Raw genomic sequence first — 8,433 nt, forward strand, 5'->3', positions numbered from 1 at the left:
AGATTAGAAGTTATCCTATTTGACTCATTCCATATTTGATATCAGTATTGAATTAATTTTAAAGTTGATGCTCAGCAAAAACAATCTTCCCTTTTACTTGGGATGCCATCATATGTTTCACTAGTTGAATTTACTCAGGGGAATAGTGGGGCGGGCACACACGGGACCTTTTTCAGGACTCCCATATAGGCTTTCCCTGCACGCTCACTAGTGAGATAGCCTTCACTGTTACCGTGCCCCTCTTCTTTTTTTACGACCACACCCCTGGATTTACCCATATGTTCAATAGATCAATTTGCATTCACTAATATATATCTGAAAATACAATTCTTTAAGCAGTTGGAATAACAATTTGCAATTGTAGGGGTCCCAATGCCAATTTTCTTTACTGGAGAGGGATGCATTATATGTTCTCCAATTGGTCTACTATCAGATTTGAGAAAGGATCACAGCAAAACTTGATGTTTGTATGACAATGGTCATATATCCGATGCTTGTTGTTCTTCTCAGGTAAATGTGTGCTTGTCTATAGCCAACCTTACAAGCATTCCAGGTTATCTATTGTAGTCACCCTTTACACTGTCTAAATATAGATGTAACTTACAGCAACAAATTGTCTTGTGCGTGTCTTGATGTATGAGTATCATAACTAAACACTGGGAACTGCTGATCTCTATAACTATTTAAGAATAGTAGTGGTTCCAAATACATCTATAGGCATTTTACAACCCACATATCCTGTCCAGTTCTTGTTTTAAATCACTAATACTGCAGATTATGGAATGGCAATGAAATCATGTTAAAGTCCTATATAGAAAGCACGTGGTTTATACAAGATGCATGTAACTATATGGCTACAAAATGTTTTCACCTCTGATTGGTAAATTGGAGACTGATTGGTAAGTATAGACAATTGTTTTATACCTATTTAACAGCTTTATAGAAATCCATCTGGGATTATTGCTGTGACAAACAATTAGGTCACACAGGGTTTCCAGATTTTACATTTTAGCAAACTACTTATAAAGATTAGCTTTTACACTTCATTTCATAAAGCTGATGGAGCATAACTGCTGTAGCCAGAAAATAGACAGGCACAATTGTTTTATTTGCATGTCTTCAGAAGGTGCCTGCTTCTGAATTTTCCGGACTATTACAGCTCTGAGAAAAGACTGTGGGCCACAGGGCCCATTGCAAACATACAAATCATACTCTCTTCAATAGATTTCAAAGGTTTAAGGATATGTGTTGCCGATATTGTTCCCACTGATTCCACTGATAAAGCATTACTCTCCCATTGGAACCAGCGACTAGGCTCGAAGGCTAATTTTGGACCAGTTGAGTAGAGTTGTCTCCCGTAGGTTCATTTGCTCTCCCAACCCCTCCATTCTCCTGAAATGCAAATACTTGCACAATAAACCATACTATGCTGATATTTTAAATACAAGTAATATATATTGGTATTTTTCTTGAAAATATCTAGCAATATTGATGTGTGACCAGATCTGTACAATCCCTTCCATTAGCATTGTGGTGGCCTCATCTTTATGGCTAACGCAGTGAAGTTTTGTATGAAAGGATGATCTAAGCATTGGTAATCTTACCAGAGATGCTAATAGTTTATGAACCATGCTATAGTTTCCATCATCCTCACAATTTCATAAAGCACATTGCTGGTCAAATTTCTATTATTAATCTGCTCTGTCACCTATGGAATTTACAGAAATAATTGGAATTTTACATAGCTGCTGACTTTAAAAAAAATGAAGATAAAGTTAAGCCTTTATCTTCCAAACAATGCTTTTGTTTGAGGTATGTAGAGGGAGGTGAATAAAAAAGGATGGGTTGTTACAGTACACTGACAGTCTAATGCTTGGTACACAACACAACAGTGCAGAGCCACATACTTCAAAGCCATTAAACGCATTGCTGTCAGATAACAATAAAACATGGGATTACTCCTACATAATGTGCTGCTGTCTCAAGTCTCTGTTTGTGCTTCTGATTGTTACTGTTTTCATTGCAACTTGATTTTCAAGTCTATTGTACATTTCTTACACATTAACAGGTTAAAAAGAAAAGAAATTAGCACACAGTGTGCTCTTGATATACCATGAATGGCCAATGGCCAAGGTAGTAAATGGAATGAGTGTTTTGTCTGACCCAACAATAATAAACTGAATAAATAAGGCTGGGTAAACAACCAGGTCAATTGCTAATTTTGTGCCAAGCAATCTGATCAATGTTCCAATTGGCAATTGATAATTTGGAAGCCCTGAAATACTGCACATACATGTACAATTTTCTGTCACTACAATACTGTATTTTTTGGGGGAGAATTTCAAATGGACGTAATCGATCACTTGTGCACATGAAACATCCAATTGCTTCATAAGTATAGTAATACAATTTGGTTACAATGGATTGGAAGTTGATGTTATGGATTTATTTTAGATTAAATCAAAGTCAATTAGACGTAAAAAGAAAATGTGTGTGTGTACTAGCCCTTAGATATTGACAGTCATAAAAAGTATAACAATGTTAAAAATGTGAATCTACCTCACCAAAAAAAATAAAACAATAGTTTATTACAAATCATTTATTATGCTTGTATGTACTACAGAAAGGCCCTCAGCCCTCACTATCCGCCATTCTATGCAATTATAAATGTTATACATTTGAAAAAAAAATTGTTTTACAGTTTGTTCTATTTTTCTCACTTATCCGATACATATGTATCATTATTATTGGGGGTTGTGACTCTACAAATATTCTCAGTAGGGAGGTACCTGGTGACACTAGGCTTGGTCTTTAGTAATAATCTTGAAATACATAATGTTATCTGTGTGCAAGGGATTCTTCCATTTGGTTTGAATGTACTAATTGTGGTTTTTCTACTACTTGGTCATTTATGATTGTTGGTGAAGGAGTTTACCAAATCTTTCCATGATCAGTTAGAAAAGTCTTGTACCATGGTAGTCATTCATCTAAAAAAGGAAAGATAAAATCATTATTACTTTTTTTATCCTATTAAGAAAAACTTTATTTATGGTTGTATTTCATTGCTTCTTTAGGTAATTATGGGTATAAATCAGTGGGTTACAGAAACATTTTTAAAATTGTATGAAGTACAAAAAAACATCACACTGGTCCCCAAACCCATGATAAGCAATGAAGTAAGTTAGCCATTATACTGTAGGGTGTTACTTAAATTCTACATTTCTGCAAGATTAGATAAATAGTTTAGGTTTTAGTCAGGCTTTGGATAGCTATATAGAATAGGATAGAATAGACCAGTGTTTCTCAACAAAGGATTCCACGGAACCTTATGGTTCCTCCGGATGTTGCCAGGGGTTCCTTGAGCAATTTGAGCTTCTTAGGTTATTGACACCAATGCTCTTTTTGGCTGTCTGTAAGGGTGACATTCTTCCCACTGGCCAGTAATGTAAGAAGCATTCTTCCTACTGACCATCATGTTAATATACTGTAAGCTGATAGTATATAAAGCTATTTCAAGGGCCCCCCTGAGGCCCTTGAGGAAAAACTGAATAAGACATTAGATTTATTAAAAACAATAAGTTTAATGGTAATCTTCAAAAAGTTCAAAAAATTGTTTGTACAGCGCTCACTCATTCTAATGTTTGTTTTTGGTGACAAAATTTACCGTCCGTAGACAGCTAAAGTCTACTTATTCTGCCAGGGCTATTTTTATTTTCACAGAATGATGGTATCAGAAACACATGTAAGAATTTAGTTTTTAATTTTCGTTTTAGTGAGGTCTAGCTGTAGGATTGTTTCTACAGTTTCTGTCAACACAAAAGTGAAAAAATAAACCAACAGATAAACCTAAATATGTAAATCATTAGAAATCAAATTAAAATTTGTCTTTGGATCAAAGATCAATAATTTCAAGAAGCATCTAAAGAATAGAGCTAGGAATGAACTAAACTCTGAATGTCATTGGAAAAGCTCAGACTTTATCAGACATTGTTGTTCACCAGTCCCGGGGGAGTAAATTATGGTGAAATGTAACGAGCTTACTCTAGTTTTTCTGCCAAGGTTGGCCCAATGTGCATGTTTATTCTCTGACTCGGATTGCCATGAAGTTATTTCAGCAGAATTGGCTGGGAAAAATCCTTTAAGAACAACCATTTTTTCACTATTTTTTATGCAGACTGTGCAAGTTTAGAAATAGACCATGGAAATATGACTGAACCCAATCTCTCTATATTTATTTGGATCAGGACACTATCATCTTATGGGTAACTTTAAAACATTACTATAGAAATTTCTAGAAAAGGGAATCCTGTAAATGTCAAGACATTACTGCACAAGTGCAAGGAGGAACTGGGTACATAGGGGGAAAGTTTTAATTAGGATAGTTTGAAGAGCAAGGGAAAAGGAATTGAAGGTAAACTAGTTCAGGATTTTAAGCTAGTTAAGATTTTTAGTTAAAGAATTGCATGGTGAGTGACAGCGAGCTGTGGTCATTATCGCTAGTAGAGATTGGTGCTTTGAAGAATCTGTGATGAACAGTCAATCATCTACAAAAACACAATACATGTATTACACTGCAATATTGGATGAATTTTACGGCATGTGCCAATTCATTGAAGGCTGGTATGATTTCTAAAGCACCCCATCACTCTTGGTATATGGTTTGTCTATGGCCACAATGGGAATTTATTTAAATTAAACTTTGCATCTGGAGTGTATATCTATAAATTGGCGAAACCTTTTTCCTAAAGTGTCAACTTTATCAGTACACTTATTGGGCCACTGTTCATGGGCAACTGTTCTTGTGACATTGTCCTTCCTGCACAGCTGTCTGATGACTCCCATTTGGTGTGGCAGCTGTGCTGCTGTCCTCACTTTGTCCATAGATCTTCTCTTTACATAAGAACGTCTGACTACACCTGTGATTGTAATATTGAAGGCCACGGCACTATTTGTAAAAAATAGCACTATTGGGAATCACAGCTGTATAAATGTGTACCAATATGGGGTCAAGGACAATACTAGTAAGGTTCAATTTTGGCCCAGCTAGGACACAACGCAGTAATGAGATGTAGTTAGGATACTACAAGTGAACTTGCTGCATATAGATTCTGTCCGATAAAATACAATCTGTATTTGCATCAATTTGTAACTCTGTTTCTGATTTTATTCTAGGTGCAACTAAAAGATAAGAGTTATTTTATGAAAAGATTAGACAACTATAAGGCATTCCTAATGAACACAGGCCATTTGTTTAAAGATATTGTGCAATGAGATAGAAAATGTTTACTTTTTACCTTATTATGCGTTACATACAATTGTTAAGCTACATACACACTTCCAATTATTATCGTTGGAAAACGAACGACGAACGTTCATGCACGATATATGCGAACGATCGTATAGCACCGATCCTGCACATAGAGTTAACGACACGATCGTTCGTAGATATTGTACACACAATAGATACGATCGTTTGAGCGATAGAGGAACTATGTGCACGACAGGAAAGTGAACGGACGTTCGTTCATTACGTATGCTCAGCCCATGGACGATCAACGAACGACCGTACACACGAACGATGTTCAACGATCGTCGTCCAATCCGATCCGTCGGTCCGGTCGTTCGTTTCCAGCGACTTTCCTCGTTCGTCGGCGTCGTTGGTTACTTTTTTACGAACGATTTTTTGCCCAATCGATCGTTCGTCGTTCGATTGGAACGATAAAAATTGGAAGTGTGTACGCACCTTTACTGTTTCTGAATGTGTAAAACAATAGCCATTGTTCAATTAAGACTAAATGTTGATTGGTAATCAACTTGATAACAAATAATAATTAATTTTAGACACCTTTGTTACAATCTGTTTTTTTGTGTCTCCAGGGTAAGATCAAATGCTTCCAAGGTTAGGTCTGCTAATTATATCATAGATTATCCAACATGTTGAAAATCTTCCTGTGCTTGCTTTCTTGGGCTGGGTTCCCACTATGGCTGAGCAGTGCATTATTGAAAACACAAGCATGTCGCCATTCACGTTAGCATGCATCCAACAGCTATTAATGGGCTGTTAGGGCAGACATTTAATTTGAATTCTTATTGTATACATATAAGCACTTAATTAGTATACCAGCTAGTAACTAGAATTTGTCTAAAGATGGCACAGTTACAAATTACTATTAGTATTATTACTATTAGTATTATTAGTATTGGTTTACAAGGAATGTACACTCAGGGCAGAATGCAATAGTTGCAACTAGTTTATATCTTAACCACCAATTTTCTGCTCATTTGATTGTCTAAAAAAATTAACTCTTTTTTTAAATTAACGTACATTAAAAGGTTCCCATAAACATAAGATTGTGTGATATAACAGTCACCCAATCAGGCAAGAATCTACTGGCATTGTATCATAATGCAACCCCCACCACCGATTTATTAGTACTATTAAATAGTATTTATATAGCGCCAACATATTATGCAGCGCTGTACATTACATAAGGATTGCAAATGACAGACAGATACAGACAGTGACACAGGAGGAGGACAGGACCCTGCCCCGAAGAGTTTACAATCTAAGTGGTGGGAGAAGCAGCAATGTAATTAATCACGCTGGAACAATGAATTGCTGTTGTTTTCCTCTTGATAAACCAGTTTCAGATGTTATTTTATGAAATATTAGCAAAATATAAGGGGTGTCCTAATGAACGCAGTCCATTTGTTTAAGGATAGTGTGCAATGAGACAGATAATGTTTACTTTTGAACAAATTAGGCTTTGCAAACTATTATGAAGTTTCTAAAAGTGTGAAACAATGGCCATTGTTCAATTAGGATTAAAGGTTGAGTAGTAATAAACCTGATAAGAAGTAATACCTAATATCAGTTTGTTACAATAAGACTTTTTGTGTCTCCAGGGAGAGATTGATTGCTTCCAGTGGTTAAGGCTGTTAATCATAACATAATTATCCAACATGTTGAAAATCTTCCTGTGCATGCTTTTTTGGGCTCGGTTCCCACTATGGCTGTGTAGTGCATTTTTGAAACATTTAGCATTTGTCTTAAAGAATGTACAGTCAGTGCAGAATACAATAGTTGCAACTAGCTTATGTCCTAAACACTAATTTTATGCTCATTTGATTATCCAAAAAATGTAAGCTCTGTAAAGTGTAAGATTGGGGGATATAACAGTCAGGCATTAGTCTAATGTCTACTGGCATTGGATCCTTATGCAAACCCCCCATCTACCCCAGATCTCTAGAAACATTGTGATTGATTATATTGGAACAATTTCTATTGTTTTCCTCTTGATAAAACAGTTTTCAGTTACTGGCAACAGCTTCTCCTTTTTCATTTCAGAAGCAGGAATGCTCAGCTGAGCTAATAGTGTATGTTTATAAGCTTCTGGCCAACAAGGAATGATCAGATAGTACTTGTATGGCCAACCAGACTTTAGCATTTACCTCTGACTTAACTGCTTGACGAACTTTAGCTGTTTACTCTCCCATTCTCTCACCCACCCTCTAATGTGGGAGCCTAAGACTGCGTACACACGTGCAATAATTGACATTGGAAATGAACGATCCACGAAAGATCTTTTGATAATCATTAACAAAAAAGTGCACAACGGTGGACCCAGGTTGAAGCCTCCCTTAGTAAAATCCCAATTGCTTAAAATTTTTGGGTTGCCAGGAAATTGGTACCCATAGCCCTTAAAAACACCCTACTATTGGTGCACGTTTCATGTTTTTTCATTGCTTTCCAGAAGGGAGGGATTCTCCTCTGTACCAGGTTTAATAAGACCGATATGTGGTAATCCAGAATTCCCACCTGGCTTACAGCACTCGTTTTTACAAAACTGGAAAGGGGTATCACCACCGAAGGTAGCTGACTTCCTGAGCACAGCAGAATTAAGCCTAGCAGTGAATACAAAGAGTTAGTGGAAGGTGATGCAATTTTATGGTGGTCTTACATTCAAATTAAAAATTATATTGCTGACATTGAGAGAAGAGAAGACCTTTTTCAATCTTCATCGGTGCTAGATCTACCTGAAAGGTACGGAGGTTCGCCACGCGGTTTCCTTCCTGTATTCTTTTCTGTGTAATTTGGTTTCCAAAGATAACTTTAGGGCCTAGCGGGCTTGGGAATCAGCATTCCAGGTTGAGTTTTCTGACCAACAATGGCAGAATATGTGCATGATGGCACACAAATTCTCCATTAGTACTAAACTGCAAGAAACCTTGTACAAAATTTTGACACAGTGGTATGCTACTCCAGATTGCATTCATAAGTGGTCCCAGAGTCTTCACATTTATGCTGGAGGTGTAACCAAGTTGAGGGCACAATGCTAAACATTTGGTGGGCTTGCCCGATTATTCAGACCTACTGGACCCAAATCAGTGATGTCAGCTGACAAATAATTGGATCTTCTTTTCCTGACTCCC

General features: G+C 36.6%; 1 long non-coding RNA gene across 1 annotated transcript in view; it reads right to left on the reverse strand.

The window, feature by feature from the left end:
• Positions 1 to 2,617: 2,617 nt before the first annotated feature.
• The window catches only part of LOC140326753 (uncharacterized), a 15,714-nt gene continuing 9,898 nt past the window's right edge, over positions 2,618 to 8,433 (reverse strand). The window contains exon 3 of the long non-coding RNA XR_011919923.1: positions 2,618 to 2,987. This is a non-coding gene — a long non-coding RNA (uncharacterized lncRNA). The remainder of the gene's footprint in view (positions 2,988 to 8,433) is intronic.

Source organism: Pyxicephalus adspersus, chromosome 1 (assembly GCF_032062135.1).
Source record: "Pyxicephalus adspersus chromosome 1, UCB_Pads_2.0, whole genome shotgun sequence".
Classification (NCBI taxonomy): domain Eukaryota; kingdom Metazoa; phylum Chordata; class Amphibia; order Anura; family Pyxicephalidae; genus Pyxicephalus; species Pyxicephalus adspersus.